The sequence below is a fragment of the Pan paniscus genome, chromosome Y, assembly GCF_029289425.2.
Source record: "Pan paniscus chromosome Y, NHGRI_mPanPan1-v2.0_pri, whole genome shotgun sequence".
Taxonomy (NCBI): domain Eukaryota; kingdom Metazoa; phylum Chordata; class Mammalia; order Primates; family Hominidae; genus Pan; species Pan paniscus.
Window position 1 is genome coordinate 21,149,759 of NC_073273.2, and position 18,016 is coordinate 21,167,774.

At 37.9% G+C, this 18,016-nt stretch overlaps 1 non-coding gene across 1 annotated transcript; it reads left to right on the forward strand.

The window, feature by feature from the left end:
- The first annotated feature begins 477 nt into the window (after nt 1–477).
- Nucleotides 478–629, forward strand: LOC129395803 (5.8S ribosomal RNA). The gene has a single exon (XR_008623016.1). It is a non-coding gene; the product is annotated as a 5.8S ribosomal RNA (ribosomal RNA).
- The last annotated feature ends 17,387 nt before the right edge of the window (nt 630–18,016 follow it).

Below are 18,016 nucleotides of genomic sequence, written 5' to 3' on the forward strand. Positions count from 1 at the left end.
CACTTTCTAGTGCGGAGGTTTAAGGACCCCTTGTGGGGGTCACCTGTCCACCCGTGGGTTGGGTGCTGTGGGCCCACGGGGGAGTCCGTTTGGGAGGGGTCTGCCCCTCCCTCACCTCCACTGCTGACTCCGTCTCCCCAGCTGCCGGGGCCGTGCTGCACTTGCGTGTCACTGCTGATGCCAGTGGGGGCTGTACCCAGTGGCCATCGTGCTGTCGCATGTGTGCCACGCATGTGGCGTATGCCCTGTGCTGTGGGGGCAGGAACCCCCGGGAGCCTGTGGGGTGGTGGCAGCATTTGTCCCTCTCACTCCCGTGGACGGCACCACCTCCCCGTGTTGTGAAACCTTCCAACCCCTCTCTGGAGTCTCGTCCCATTGCTGTCTGACTGGCCGGCCTGAGGTAACCCCTCTGGGGGACGTGCTGTGCCAGGAGGGCCTCCCATTGTTGGGAGCGCCCTTGCCAAATCGACCTTGTATGACTTTTAGCGGTGGATCACTTGGCTCCTGCGTTGATGAAGAATGCAGCTAGCTGTGAGAATTAATGTGAATTGCAGGACACATTGATCATCGACACTTCGAACGCACTTGCGGCCCGGGTTCCTCCCAGGGCTATGCCTGTCTGAGCTTTGCTTGCCAATCATTAGCCCCTGGGGGTGCCTCCGGGCTCCTTGGGGTGCACAGCTGGGGGTTCCATGGCAGGGCCCGTGGGGACCTCCATCCCCCCAAGTGCAGACCCGGCGACATCTGCCCTCCTCTCCTGCCATGCCTGCCCCTTCCCCCCCACCCCCACTGCAGGCCCTGTGTGGTCACGCGTTGGGTGGCGTGGGGGAAGAGGGGCTCCTGGCTGTGAGGAAGAGAGAGAGGTTGGAGCCATCACCTGCAAAAACACAGAGGGAAGAGAGCCCGCTGGTGTTGAGTTCCTGTGGCCACCACCGCGGTCCTGTTTCTTCCCTCAGGGGCTCCCTCGTGCCTCACACAGCTCGTGGTGCAGGGTTTGTTGGTGCTGGTGGGATGGATGGTCCTGTGCGATCATTGTCGTTGCGCATCATCGGTGGTGGAGGCTTGTTGGGCAGGGAGGATGGCAAGTAGGAAGGGTCCACTGGGGAGAGGGTGGGGGAGCATGTCCCAGTTGCCTTAATTTGCTGCCCACCCCTGGTGGCAGCCCGGCGACCGGCCGACCGCCGCTCCAGCGCCCCTCCTCCCCATCACCCCTCCCAGGCACCATCCTCTTCTCCTGCCTGCCCCCCACCTGCCTGGCTTGTGACGTGGTGTGTCCGGGGCCAGAAGCCCACCAAGCGGCCCATCTGGCAGCGCTCATGGCCATGGTCCTGGGGTTCATTTGCCCCTGGTGGTGATCCCCTGGATGCTACAGTGTCATACGCCATCAGGTGCCCACCTCCTGCTCTTGGCTGCGCGGTGCCTGGCACCCCGTCCAGAGCTTTGATGTCAGGGCGGGTTGGTGCTGCCACATCCTCGGACCTGTCCCCCACCTACATTTAGTACGTAGGCAATCCCATGTAACTTATCAAAGCTAGCAAGTCCCTAGACTTGGTGCAGCCACTGTAGGGTTGGCCTCCCAGTAGCATCATTAACATCAATTGTAATTGGTAGGCAATCACGTAGTTTCACATTTCATTACCTGAGTTATACAAATGTGTAAAAAAATACAGTTTTAATAAAAGGGAGTAAAGGATAATAAGAGTAATATTCACAATCTCTAGTTGGAAGACGTAGTGTTTTCTCACAAATGATGCATTCCTGGAGCAAGGTCATTTTGTGTTTGGTTTGTTAAATATCTATTTCCATTTTGACAAACCACTGGAAAATCCCAGCTTCACAAGAACTCTCCATGAGAACGATCACACAAAAGAACACCCATAACACAAAATCAAAACAAGGGTGGTCCAGGATTCACATTAAAGACTCATTACCAAATTTTCTTAGAAGAGGTAAAGAACACAAAGTTACTTTTATGTGACGGAAAACAGAGAGAAAGAGTAAATAGAAAAATAAATGTTATGCAACAACAGTGAAAACCAAGCTATGGAAAAAAATGAATGGAATTGTTTTGTTTGGTATTGATTTCCTATCCTGATATCAGAAAGTACAGGAAAGAACAAAGCAAATTTTTTTGAGACAAATAGAACATAAAACAGATGAATGTTAAAGACTATTTTACAGTGCTAACAAAACTATCTGTGACTTGTTTTTTCCCTTTAAAAATTCGAGTTTGCACAATTACATTTATATAAATTATTGAAATAAAATTGTAAAGATGGAGAACAGACTATGGGGTTGCCAAGGGGAAGGGGTGGAGGAAAACGTGTCAGAGTGTCAGCAAAGATTGCAAGTTGGAGCCTTGTGGTGAGGCTACGGTTCTGTATCTTGACTGTGGAAGTGGTAGTTACAGAGATCTACACCACATAAAAATGCACAGAACACACGCACACACATACACACATACAAAAATGAATGCATACAAAACGGTTGCGATCTGAGTAAGCTTTCTGAATTGTACCTATGTCAGTTTCCAGGTTTTGATAATGCTCTATGGCTACGCGAGATGCCACCACTGGAATTAGTGAAGAGTACCTAAGACATCCCTGGACATTTTACAACTTCCTGTGAATCTATAATTATTTCAAAAGAAACTTGAAAGTCATAGCAGACTTTCACTTCAAAGAGGAAAAAAACTGAAGATTAATGGAATTGTTGAAGAACATCAAATACTCAATAATCTGTATGAGAGCTGTATTCTGTCCATTCACAGCACAGCTGTCATTTAGCCTTTTCCTGACGTGCCCTGGAGGACTTGAGCTCCTCTTGGATTGCCAAGGCCAATAGTGTTTATTTGTTACTAAATTTGTACTGGACTACCAAAAAATGAAAAGTGATTGAATGATCATTTATAATAACAACAAGTAATTTTACTTATAAAGAGACAATAATGGTAACAGATTTAAATCTTTAGGGTAAAGAATAGGATCTTTGTAAGACAATATTGGCAAAATTTAAAAAGAAAATTAAGGAATCAGAAACATAAGTAGTTCAGTATTGTGAAAAAATTCTTGATCTGAGAAGCAAAAGAACAGTATTTCTGTTTTGCGTTTCTCTCCAAACCTGATGAATCACCTTAGGTGTGTTTTGCTTCTGCGCCAAAGCTGCTGAATCACCTTAGACAATGCATGCCCTTTCCTTGAATATGTTTTCTTTTCTGCAAAATAAAGTGAGATAGATCATCTCCAAGGTCCCCCAAATATTCACATTTTCACCTCCACATGAACTTCAGTTGAATTCCTAATTTCAGTGTGGATAATACATGTGTGCTGCACCACAAGCAGTATGTCTAAACTCTCATGTTGGTCCTAAAAACTAATTATGAACAGTTTGGAAATTCTGTTGTTGTAGAATCTGCAAAGGGATATTTGTGAGTGCTTTGAGGCCATGGTGAAAAAGAAATACCTTCACATAAAAACTCTAAAGAAGGTTTTGGAGGAACTGCTTTGTGATGTCTGCATTCATCTCACAGAGTTAAACGTTTCATTCCTTTGATAAGTCTGGAAACTCAGTTCTTGTACAATCTGCAAAGTGATGTTTGTGAGTGCTTTGAGGTCTATGGTGAAAAAGGAAATATCTTCACATAAAAACTAGACAGAAGCTTTCTGAAAAACTACTTTGTGACATGTGCATTCATCTCACAGAGTTAAACCATTCTTTTGATTGAAAAGTTTGGAAATGGTGTTCTTGCAGAATCTGCAGAGGGATATTTGTGAGTGCTTTGAGGCCTATGGTGAAAAATGAAATATCTTCACATAAAAACCAGAAAGAAGGCTTATGAGAAACTGCTTTGTGATGTGTGCATTCATCTCACAGAGGTAAAGGTTTATTTTCATTGAGCAGATTGGAAACTCTGTTCTTGTAGGATCCACAAAGGGATATTTGTGAGCAGTTTGAGGCCTATCGTGAAAAAGGAAATATCATCCCATGAAATCTTGACAGAAGTTTCTGAGAAACTTCCTGGTTATGTGTGCATTCATCTCACAGAGTTGAAATATTCTTTGGATTGGGCAGTTTGGAAACAGTATTTTTGTAGAATTGTCAAAGAGATATTTGTGAGCACTTGGAAGCCAATGGTGAAAAAGGAAATATCTTCACATAAAAACTAGACAGAAGCTTTCTGAGAAACTGTTTTGTGATGTGTGCATTCATCTCAGAGTTGAACCATTCTTTTGATTGAGTAGTTTGGTAACAGTCTTTTTGTAGAATCTGAAAAGGGATATTTGTGAGTGCTTTGAAGCCTATGGTGAAAAAGGAAATATCTTCACATAAAAAACTAGAAAGAAGGTTTTTGAGAAACTACTTTGTGATGTGTGAATGAATCTCACAGAGTTGAACCTTTCTATTGATTGAGCATTTTGGAAGCAATCTTTTTGAAGAATCTGCAAAGGGATATTTGGGAACACTTTGAGGCCTATGGTGAAAACGTAAATATCTTCACATGAAAACTAGACAGAAGCTTTCTGAGACACATCTGTGTGATGTGTGCACTCATCTCACAGAGTTGAACCATTCCTTTGAGCAGTTCACAAAGAGTCTTTTTGTAGAATATGCAAGGGGATATTTGTGAGTGCTTTGAGGCCTATGGTGAAAAAGAAAATATCTTCACATAAAAACTAGACAGAAGGTTTCTGAGAAACTGCTCTACAATGTGTGCATTCATCTCACAGAGGTAAACATTTCTTTTCACGTAGCAGATGGGAAACTCTTTTCTTGTAGAATCTGCAAAGGGATATTTGTGAGAAGTTTGAGGCTTATGGTGAAAAAGGAAATATCATCGCATAAAAACGTGACAGAATTTTCTGAGAAAATTCCTAGCTATGTGTGCATTCACCTCAGAGAGTTGAATGATTCTTTTGATTAAGAAGTTTGGAAAGAGTATTTTTGTAGAATCAGCAAAGGGATATTTTTCAGCTCTCTGAGCCTTATGGTGAAAAAGGAAATATCTTCAATAAAAACTATAAGAATGTTTCTGAGAAGCTGTTTTGCAAGGTGTGCATTCAACTCACAGAGATAAAACTTTCTATTCTTTGATGAGTCTGGAAACTCTATTCTTGTACAATCTGCAATGGGATATTTGTGAGAAGCTTGAGGCCTATGGTGAAAAAGGAAATATCTTCACATAAAAACTAGACAGAAGATTTCAGAGAAACGTCTTTGTGATATGTGCATTCATCTCACAGAGTTGAATCATTCTTTTGAATGAGAAGTTTGGAAACAGTCTTTTCAGAGAATCTGCAAAGGCATATTTTGAGCATGTTGATAGGTATGGTGAAAAGGGAAATATCTTTACATAAAAACTGGACAGAAGCTTTCTGAGAAACTTATTTGTGATGTGTGCATTCATTTTACGGTGTTGAACCTTTCTTTTGATTGAGCAGTTTGGAAAGAGTCCTTTTCTATAATTTTCTAGAATCTGCAGAGGGATATATGTGAGCCCTTTATGGCCTAAGTTGAAATAGGAAATATATTCACATAGAAACTAGACAGAAGCATTCTGAGAAACTGCTTTGTGAAGTGTGCTTTCATCTCACAGAGTTGAACCTCCCTTTTGATTGAAGAGTCTGGAAACAGTCTTTCTGTGGAATATGCAAATGGATATTTGGAGTGCTTTGAGGCCTATGGTGAAAAAGGAAATATCCTCACATAAAAACTAGACAGAAGAATTCTGAGAAACTTCTTTGTGATGTATGCATTCATCTCACAGAGTTGAACCTTTCTTCTGATTGAGGAGTTTCAAAACAGTCCTTTTGTAGAATCTGCAAGGGGATATTTGTGAGCCCATTGAGGCCTACGGTGAAATAGGAAATATCTTCACATAAAAACTAGTCAGAAGATTTCTGAGAAACTTCTTTGTGATGTGTGCTTTCAACCCACAGAGTTGAGCCTTTCTTTTGATTGAGCAGTTTGGAAACACACTTTTTGTAAAATCTGCAAATGGATATTTGAAGCACTTTGAGGACAATGGTGAAAAAGGAAATATCTTCATATAAAAACTAGAAAGCAACATTCTATGAAACTTCTTTGTGATGTGTTCTTTCATTTCACAGATTTGAACCTTTCTATTCATTGAGGAGATCAGAAACCATCTTTTTGTAGATTCTGCATATGGATATTTGGAGCAGTTTGAAGACTTGCTGAGAAAGGAAATATCTTCACATAAAAACTAGACAGAAGCATTCTGAGAAACTTCTTGGTGACATGTGCATTTACCACACAGAGTTGAACCTTTCTTTTGATTGAACAGCTTGGAAACAATCTTTATATAGTATCTCCAGGGGATGTTTGAGAGTGGTTTGAGGCTTATGGTGAAAAAGGAAATATATTCACATAAAAACTAGACTGAAGCTTTCTGAGAAACTTCTTTGTGATGTATGAATTCATCTCACAGTGTTGAATCTTTCGTTGGACTGAGCAGTTTGGAAAAAATCCTTTTGTAGAATCTGCAAAGGTATATTTCTGAGCCCATTGAGGCCTATGGTGAAATATGAAATATCTTCCCATAAAAACTAGACTGAAGGTTTCTAAGAAACTCCTTTGTGATCTGTGCTTCCATCTCACAGAGTTGAACCTCTCTTTGGATTGAGCAGTTTGGAAATACTCTTTTTGTAGAATCTGCAAATGGATATTTGGAGCACTTTGAGGCCCATGGTAAAAAAGGAAATATCTTCACATAAAAACTAAATGGAAGCTTTCTGAGAAACTTTTTTGTGATGTGCACATTCATCTCACAGAGTTGAACAGTTCTTTTGATTGAGCAGTTAGAAATAGACTTTTCATAGAATCCACAAATGTATATTTGAAGCAGTTTTAGGTCTATGGTGAAAAAGGAAACTTCTTCACATAAAAACTAGACAGAAGCATTCTGAGAAACTTCTTTGTGATGAGAGCTTTCATCTCAGAGAGTTTAACCTTTCTTTTCATTGAGCAGTTTGGAAACAGTCTTTTTGTAGAATCTGCAAAGGGAATATTTGTGAGCCGTTTGAGGCATGTGGTGAAACAGTAAATGCCTTCACATAAAAACTAGATAGATGTATTTTGAGAAACCTCTTGGATGTTTGAATTCATCTCACAGAGTTGAACCTTTCTTTTCATTGAACAGTTTGGAAACAGTCTTTTTGTACAATCTGCAAAGGGATATTTCTGAGCCATTTGAGGCTTATGGTGAAAAAGAAATATCTTCCCACAAAAACTAGACAGAAGCATTCTTAGAAACTACTTTGTGATGTGTCCATTCATCTCACGGAGTTGAAACTTTCTTTTGATTGAGCAGTTTGGTAACAGCATTTTTGTAGCATCTGCAAAGATATATTTGTGAGCCCTTTATGGCCTATGGTGAAATAGGAAATATCTTCATATAAAAACTAAACAGTAGCTTTCTGAGAAACTTCTCTGTGATTTATGCTTTCGTCTCACAGAGTTGAACATTTCCTTCAATTAAGCAGGTTGGAAGCAGTGTTTTGTACAATCTGCAAATGGATATTTGCAGCCCTTTGAGGCCTATGGTGAAAAGGGAAATATCTTCACATAAAAATTAGATGGAAGCATTCTGAGAAACTTCTTGGTGATGTTTGCATTCATCTCACACAGTTGAACATTTCTTTGATTGAAGATTTGGAAAAAGTCTTTTTGTAAAATCTACAAAGGGATAATTGTGAAGCCTTTGAGGCCAATGGTGAAGTAGGAAATATCTTCATATAAAAACTACACAGAAACATTCTGAGAAACATTTTGTGATGGGTGCATTCATCTCACAGAGTTGAAGCTTTCTTTTGCTAGAGCAGTTTGGAAACAGTCCTTTGTAGAATCCCCAAAGGGACAATTCTGAGCCATTGAGGCCTTTGGTGATATAGGAAATATCTTCACATAAAAGCTAGACAGAAGCTTTCTGAGAAACTACTTTTAAATAAGTGCTTTCATCTTAAGGAGTTGAGCATTTCTTTTGACTGAGCAGTTTGGAAATACTCTTTTTGCAGAATCTGCAAATGGATAATTGAAGCGCTTTGAGGCCTATGGTGAAAAAGGAAATATCTTCACATAAAAACTAAACAGAAGCTTTCTGATAAACTACTTTGTAATGCATGCATTCATCTCACAGTGTTGAAACTTTCTTTGGATTGAGCAGTTTGTAAATGTCTTTTTGTAGAATCTGCAAATGGATATCTGTAGTGCTTTGAGGCCTATGGTGAAAAAGGAAATATTTTCACAGAAAACCAGACAGAAGCATTCTGAGAAACTTCCTTATGATGTGTTCTTTCTTCTCACAGAGTAGAAGCTTTCTTTTGATTGAGCAGATTGGAAAGTCTTTTTGTACTGTCTGCAGAGGGATATATCAGAGTGTTTTCAGGCCCATGGAGATAAATAAATATCTTCACACAAAAACTAGACAGAAGCATTCTGAAAAACTTCTTCATAATGTGTGCATTCATCACACGTATTTGAACCTTTCTTCTGATTAAGCAGTTTGGAAACGGTCCTTTTGTAGAACCTCAATAGCGCAAAGAGCCTTCTGAAACTTCCCATTCTGAGGCTTCAGGGGTTTCAGAGGCTCCATGATGAAGTTTATGTTCAGGTGTTCGAAGCAACCTTGTGAGAAATTACTGGAGTTTTAAAGTTACCTATGAAGCAATCCTCCATGAGAAGAAACTGGGCGTGGTGGCTAATGAGAGAGAGACAGGACCTTTATTTTTTATGGAAAAAACAGCTGTCTCTGATATCTAGGGCAACCTGGTCTTTGACAGGGAGAAGACTAAAGAAATCAACTTGGTGATATGAAGAGTTCTCTCAACTCCTTAAATTTAAGGAGTCTACATACACTAGCTAGTAATCAACATAAGCATGGGACCAGAAATCAGTGAATCTAGCATTGAAAGAGTAAAGGCCTCCAGTGAGTGGAAGTACTATATATATATATATGTGTGTATATATATATATATATATATTATATATATATATAAAATATATGTATATGTATGTGTGTATATATATACACACATACATATACATATATGTATATGTATATATAGACACATATATACATATGTGAATCAATATCATGAAAATGGCCATACTGCCCAAGGAAATTTACAGATAGAATGCCATCCCCATCAAGCTACCAATGACTTTCTTCACAAAATTGGAAAAAACTACTTTAAAGTTCATATGGAAACAAAAAAGAGCCTGCAATGCCAAGTCAATCCTAAGCCAAAAGAACAAAGCTGGAGGCATCACACTACCAGCCTTCAAACTATACTACAAGGCTACAGTAACCAAAACAGCATGGTACTGGTACCAAAACAGAGATATAGATCAATGGAACAGAACAGAGCCCTCAGAAATAATGCCGCATATCAACAACTATCTGATCTTTGATAAACCTGAGAAAAACAAGCATTGGGGAAGGGATTCCCTATTTAATAAATGGTGCTGGGAAAACTGGCTAGCCATATGTAGAAAGCTGAAAATAGATCCCTTCCTTACACCTTACACAAAAATAAATTCAAGATGGATTAAATACTTAAACATTAGACCTAAAACCATAAAAACCCTAGAAGAAAACCTAGGCATTACCATTCAGGACATAGGCCTGGACAAGGACTTCATGTCTAAAACACCAAAAGCAATGGCAACAGAAGAAAAAATTGACAAATGGGATCTAATTAAACTAAAGAGCTTCTACACGTCAAAATAAACTATCATCAGAGTGAACAGGCAACCTACAAAACGGGAGAAAATTTTCGCAACCTACTCATCTGACAAAGGGCTAATATCCAGAGTCTACAATGAACTCAAACAAATGTACAAGAAAAAAACAAACAACCTCATCAAAAAGTAGGCAAAGGACACGAACAGACACTTCTCAAAAGAAGACATTTATGCAGCCAAAAAACCATGAAAAAATGCTCACCATCACTGGCCATCAGAGAAATGCAAATCAAAACCACAATGAGATACCATCTCACACCAGTTAGAATGGCAATCATTAAAAAGTCAGGAAACAGCAGCTGCTGGAGAGGATGTGGAGAAATAGGAACACTTTTACACTGTTGGTGGGACTGTAAACTAGCTCAACCATTGTGGAAGTCAGTGTGGCGATTCCTCAGGGATCTAGACCTAGAAATACCACTTGACCCAGCCATCCCATTACTGGGTATATACCCAAAGGACTATAAATCATGCTGCTATAAAGACTCATGCACACTTGTGTTTATTGCGGCATTATTCACAATAGCAAAGACTTGGAACCAACCCAAATGTCCAACAATGATAGACTGGATTAAGAAAATGTGGCACATATTCACCATGGAATACTATGCAGCCATAAAAAATGATGAGTTCATGTCATTTGTAGGGACATGTATGAAATTGGAAATCATCATTCTCAGTAAACTATCACAAGAACAAACAACCAAACACCGCATACTCTCAGTCATAGGTGGGAATTGAACAATGAGAACACATAGACACAGGAAGGGGAACATCACTCTGGGGACTGTTGTGGGGTGGGGAGAGGGGGGAGGGATAGCATTAGGAGATAGTCCTAATGCTAGATGATGAGTTAGTGGGTGCAGCACACCAGCATGGCACATGTATACGTATGTAACTAACCTGCACAATGTGCACATGTACCCTAAAACTTAAAGTATAATAATAAAAATAAATACATAATAAAGGAAAAAAACACATCCCTTTGCAGATTCTCCAAAAAGAATGTTTCCAAACTGCTCAATCAAAAGAAAGATTCAACTCTTTGAGATGCATACACATATCATAAAGAAGTTTCCCAGAAAACATGAGTCTAGTTTCTATTTGAAGATATTTCCTTTTTCACCAGAAGCCTCAAAGTGTTCACAAATATCTCTTTGCAGGTTCTATGAAAAGACTGTTTCCAAACTGTTCAATGAAAAGAAAGTTTCAACCCTGTAAGATGAATACACACATCAAAAAGAAGTTTTTTAGAAAGCTGCTGTCTACATTTTGTTTTTTGATATTTCCTTTTTCACCATAGGACTCAAACCGCTGAAACATATCACTTTTCAGATTCAACAAAAAGACGGCTTCCAAACTGCTGAATGAAAAGAAAGGTTCAACTCTCTGAGATGAATGCACACATCACAAAGAAGTTTCTCAGAATGCTTCTCTCTAGGTTTTATGTGAAGATATTTCCTTTTTCACTGCAGACCTCAAACTACTCATAAATATCCCTTTGCCTATTCTACAAAAAGACTGTTTCCAACTCGATAAGTGAAAAGAAAGTTTCAACTCTGTGAGATGAATGCACACATCAAAAGGAAGTTTCTCAGAAAGTTTCTGTCTAGTTTTTATGTGAAGATAATTCCTTTTTCACCATATGCCTCAAAATGCCTTCAAATACCCCTTTACAGATTCTACAAAAAGACTGTTTCCAAACTACTCAATCAAAACAAAGGTTAAACTCTGTGAGATGAATGCACACATTTCAGAGAAGTTTCTCAGAAAGTTTCTGTATAGTTTTTATGTAAAGATATTTGCTTTTTCACCATAGGCCTCAAAGAGCTCAAAAATGTCTCCTTACAGATTCTACAAAAAGACTGTTTTTGAACTGGTGAATAAAAAGAAATGTTCAACTCTGTGAGATGAATGTACTCATCCTTAAGAAGTTCCTCAGAAAGCTTATTTATAGGTTTAGGTGAAGATATTTCCTTTTTCACCATAAGCCTGAAAGCATTCACAGATATCACTTTGCAGATTGTACAAAAAGACTGTTTAAAAACTACTCAATCAAAACAAAAGTTCAACTACGTGAGATGAATGCACACATCACCAAGAAGTTTCTCAGAAAGCTTCTGTTTATATTTTATTTATAGATAATTCTTTTTTCACCATAGGTTTCAAACCACTCACAAATATTCCTTGCAGTTTCTAAAAAAGACTGTTTTCACACTACTCAATCAAAAGAGAGGTTCAACTCTGTGAGATGAACACACACATCACAAAGTAGTCTCTCAGGAAGCTTCTGTCTAGTTTTTATGTGAAGAGAATTCCTTTTTCAAGACAGGCTTCAATGGGCTTACAGCTATCCCTATGCAGATTCTACAAAAAGACTCTTTCCAAACTGCTCAATCAAAAGGAAGATTCAACTCAGTGAGATGAATGCACACATCACAAAGAAGTTTCTCAGAGAGTTTCTGTCTAGATATTATTTGTAGATAATTCCTTTTTCACCATAGGCCTTAAAGGGCTCACAGATATCTCTCTGCAGATTCTACAAAAACACTGTTTCCAAACTGCTCAATCTAAAGAAGGGTTCAACACTGTGAGCTGAATGCACACATCACAAAGAAGTTTCTCAGAATGCTTCTGTCTAGTTTTTATGTGAAGATATTTCCTTTTACACCATAGACCTTAAATCACTCAAAAATGTCCCTGTGCACATTCTACATAAAGACTGTTTCCAAACTGCTGAATGAAAGGAAATGTTAAACTCTGTGAGATGAAAACACACAACACAACGAAGTTTCTCAGAATGCTTCTGTCTAGTTTTTATATGAAGATATTTCCTCTTTCACCACAGGCCTCAAAGGGTTCACAAATATCTCTATGCAGATTCTACAAAAAGAATGCTTCCAAACTGATCAGTCAAAAAGAAGCTTCAACTCTGTGAGATGAATGCACACATCACAAAAAGTTTCTCAGAAAGTTTCTGTCTAGATTTTTGGGAAGATGTTTCCTTTTTCACCATAAACTTAAAATTGTTCACAAATATCACTTTGCAGATTATACAAAAAGACAGCTCCCAAACTGCTCAATCAAAATAAAGTTTCCACTCTGTGAAATGAATGCACACATCATAAAGAAGTTTCTCAGAAAGCTTTTGTTTAGTTTTTTTGTGAAGACATTTCCTTTTTCACTGTATGCCAAAAGTGGATCAGAAATATCCCTTTTCAGATTCTACAAAAAGATTGCTTCCAAACTGCTCAATCAAAAGAAAGGTTCAACTCTGTGAGATGAATGAACACATCACTAAGAAGTTTCTCAGAAAGCTTCTGTCAACTTTTCTGTGAATATATTTTCTTTCTCACCATGAGCCTCAAACTGCCCAAAAATATCGTTTTGCAGATACTCCAAAAAGACTGTTTACAAACTGATCAATCAAAAGAAAGTTTCAGCTCTATTTGAAGAATTCACATATCACAAAGACGTTTATCAGAAACCTTTTGTCTAGTTTTTATTTGAAGATATTTCCTTTTTCACTGTAAGCCTCAAAGTGTTCACAAATATCACTTTGCAGATTCTACAAATAGACTGTTCCCAAACTGCTCAATCAAAACAAAGGTTCAACTCTGTGAGCTGAATGCACACTTCACAAAGAAGTTTCTCAGAAAGCTTCTGTCTAGTTTTTATGTGAAGATATTTGTTTTTCCACGATAGGTGACAAAATGCTCCAAATTTCCAATTGCAGATCCTACAAAAAGAGTGTTTCAAAATTGCTCAATCAAAAGAAGGTTCAACTCTGTGAGATGAATGCACATATCACAAAGAAGTGTCTCAGAATTCTTCTCTCTAGTTTTTATGTGAAGATATTTCCTTCTCCACCATAGGCCCCGAAGTGTTCTAAATATCCACTTGCAGATTCTACAAAAAGATTCTTTCCAAACTGTTCTACCAAAGAAAGGTTCAACTCAGTGAGATGAACTCATACATCACAAAAATGTTTCTAAGAAAGCTTCTGTCTAGGTTTTATGTGAAGATATTTCCTTTTTTACCATAGATCTCAAAGCTCTCTCAAATATCCCTTTGCAGATTCTACAAGAAGATGGTTTCCAAACTTCTCAATCAAAAGAAAAGTTCATATCTGTGAGGTGAATGCACACATCACAAGGAAGATTCTCAGAAAGCTTCTGTCTAGTTGTTATCAGATGTTATTTCCTTTTTCACCGTAAGCTTCAAAGCCTTCAGAAATATCAATGTTCAGATTCTACAGAAAGTATGTTTCCAAACTGCTCAATGAAAAGAAAAGTTCAAATCTGAGAGATGAATGCACACATCACAAAGAGGTTTATCAGAAATCTTCTTTCTAGTTTTTATGTGAAGATATTTCCTTTTTCACCATAGACTTCCTACCACTCACAAATATCCCTTTGCAGATTATACAAAAAGACTGTTTCCAAACAGCTCAATCAAGAGAACAGTTCAACTCTATGACATGAATGCATGCATCACAAAGAAGTTTCTCAGAAATATTCTGTCTAGTTTTTATGTTAATATATTTACTTTCTCACCATATGCCTTAAGCCTCTCACAAATTTCCCTTTGCAGATGCTCCAAAAAGATGGTTTCCAAACTGCTCAATCAAAAGTAAAGTTCAACCTTGTGAAATGAATGCACAAATGACAACGAAGTTCCTCAGAAAGCTTCTATGTAGATTTTATTTGTGAACATTTCTTTTTTCACCATAAGCCTCAAACTGCTCACAAATATCCCTTTCAGAATCTACAAAAAGACTGTTTCCAAACTGCTCAATCAAAAGAAAGTTTCAACTCTGTGAGACAAATGCTCACATCACACAGAAGTTTCTCAGAAAGTTTCTGTCTAGTCTTAATGTGAGGATATTTCTGTTTTCACCATAAGCCTCAAAGCTTTCACAAATATCCCTTGCAGATTCTACAAAAAGAGTGTTTCCAAACTGCTCAATCAAAAGAATTGTTCATCTATGTGAGATGAAAGTACATATCACAAAGAAGTTTCTCAGAAAGCTTGTATCTAGCATTTATGTGAAGATATTTCCTTTTTCACCATAGGCCTCAAAGCGTTCACAAGCATCACTTTGCAGATTCTACAAAATGACGGCTACCAAACTGCTCAATGAAAACAAAGGTTAAGCTCTGTGAGCTGGATGCACACATCACAATGAAGTATTTCAGAAAGCTTCTGCCTAATTTTTATGTGAAGCTATTTCCTTTTTCAACATAGGCCTCAGGTGCACACTAATGTCCCTTTGCAGTTTCTAGAAAAAGCTTGTTTCCAACTCCTCAATCAAAACATAGGTTCAACTCTGTGAGATGAATGCAAACATCAAAAAGAAGTTTCTCACAAAGCTTCTGTCTACATTTTATTTGTGAATATTTCCTTTTTCACAGTAGACCTCAAAGTGCTCACAAATGTCCCTTTGTAGATTCTACAAAAAGACAGTTTCCAAACTGCCAAATCAAAAGAAAGATTCAACTCTGTGAGGCGAATGCATACATCATAAAGAAGTCTCTCAGAAAGCTTCTGTCTATTTTTTTTGTGAACTTATTTCCCTTTTCACCATAAGCCTCAAAGTGTAAACAAATATCACTTTGCAGATTATACAAAAAGACTGCCTCCAAAGTGCTCCATCAAAACAAAGATTAAATTCTCTGAGATGAATGCACACATCATGAAGTTTCTCAGAAAGGGTCTGCCTAGTTTTTATGTGAAGATATTTCTTTTTCACCATAGGCCTCAGGTGCACACAAATGTCCTTATACAGATTCTACAAAAACACAGTTTCCAAACTGCTCAATCAAAAGAAAGGTTCAACTCTGTGGCATGAATGCACACATCACAAAGTATCTCAGAATGCTTCAGTCTAGTATTAATGTGAAGATATTTCCTCTTTGACCATGTGCCTCAAACTGCCTACAAGTATCCCTTTGCAGATTCTAGAAAAAGACTGTTTCCAAACTGCTTAATCAAAAGAAAGTTTCAACTCTGTGAGGTGCATGAACAGATCACATATAAGTTTCTCAGAAAGCTTCTGTCTAGTTTTTATGTGAAGATATTTCCTTTTTCACCATAGGCCTCAAACTGTCTATAAATACACCTTTGCAGAATGTACAAAAAGGCTGTTTCCAAACTGCTCAATCAAAGAAAAGTTTCAAATCTGTGAGATTAATGCACACATCACAAAGAAGTTTCTCAGAACGTTACTATCTAGATTTTATTAGGGCATATTTCCTTTTTCACCATAGGCCTCAAACCACTCCAAATATCCCTTGGCAGATCCTACAAAAATACTGTTTCCAAACTGCTCAATCAAAAGAAATTTTCAAACTTCTGTGATGAATGCACACATGAGAAAGAAGTTTCTCAGTAGATTTCTCTCTAGTTTTTATGTGAAAATATTTCATTTGTCACCATAAGTCTCAAAGCGTTCACAAAAATAATTTTGCAGATTGTACAAAAAGACTTTTGCCAAACTGCTCAATGAAAAGTAAGGTTCAACTCTGTAACATAAAGGCATACATCATAAAGAAGTTTCTCAGAAGGCTTCTCTCTAGTTTTTATGCGAAGATATTTCCTTTCTCACTATAGGCCTCAAACCGTTCACAAATATCCCTCTGCAGATTCTAAAGAAAGACTGTTTCCAAAGTGCTCAATCAAAAGAAAGTTTCAATTCTGTGATACGAATGCACACATCCAAAGAAGTTTCTCAGAAATCTTCCATCTAGTTTTTATGTGAACATATTTCTTTTTCAGCATAGGCCTCAAACCACTCAAAAATATCCTTCTGTGGATTCAACAAAAAATCTGTTTCCAAACTGCTCAATCAAAGGAAATTTCAACTGTGTGAGATGAGAACACACATCAAAAAGAAGTTTGTCAGAACTCTTCTGTCTAGTTTTTATGTGAAGATATTTATTTTTCAGCATAGGCCTCAAATCACTCAGAAATATCCCATTGCAGAAAGTGTAAGAAGATTGTTTCCAAACTGCTCAATGAAAAGAAAGGTTCAACTCTGTGACACGAATGCAAACATCAAAAAGAAGTTTCTCAAAAACCTTCTAACTAGTTTTTATGTGAAGATATTTCCTTTATCACCATAGGCCTCAATCTACTCACAATATTTCTATGCAGATTCTACAAAAAGACTGTTTCCAAACTACTCAATCAAAAGGAAGTTTCAACTCTGTGAGATGAAATCAAACATCACAAAAGAAGATACTCAGAAAGCTTCTGTCTAGTTTTTATGTGAAAATATTTCCTATTTCACCATAGGCCTCAAAGGGCTCATAAATATCACTTTGCAGTTTCTAGAAAAAGACTGTTTCCAAACTGTTAAATCAAAAGAAAAGTTCAACACTGTGAAACGAATGTACACATCACAAAGAAGTTCCTCACAATGCTTCTATCCGGTTTTTATGTGAATATTTCCTTTTTCTCAAGAGGCCTCAAACCGCACACGAATATCCCTCTACAGATCCTTCAAAAAGACTTTTTCCAAGCTACTCAAACCAAAAAAATGTTGAAATATGTGAGATGAATGCACACATCATGAAGAAGTTCCTTAGAAAGGTTTTGTCTAGTTTTTATGTGAAGATATTTCCTTGTTCACCATAGGCCTCAAAGTGCTCCAAATATTCAATTGCACATTCTACTAAACGATTTTTTCCAAACTGCTCAATCAAAAGAAAGGTTCAACTCTATGAGATGAAAGCACACATCACAAAGAAGTTTCTCAGAAACATCGGTCTAGTTTTATGTGAAGGTATTTCCTTTTTCTCCATAGGCCTCAAATTGCTCAAAACTATCTATTTGCAGATTCTACAAAAAGATGGTTTCCAAACTGCTCAATCAAAAGAAAGGTTCAACTCTGTGATATGAAAGCACACATCACAAAGAAGTTTCTCAGAAAGCTTCTGTCTGATTTTATGTGTAGATATTTCCTTTTTCAGAATAGGCCTCAATGGGCTCAGAATTATCCTTTGCAGATTCTACAAAAAGACTGTTTCAAAACTGTTCAATCAAAAGAAAGTTTCAACTCCATGAGAGAAATTTTTTCACCACTGGCCTCAAAGTGCTACAAATATCTATTTGCATATTCTATGAATAGACTGTTTCCAAACTGCTCAACTAAAATAAAGGTTCAACTCTGTGATATGAATGCACACATCTCAAATAATTTTCTTAGAAAGCTTCTGTCTAATTTTTATGGGAAGATATTCTTTTTCACCAT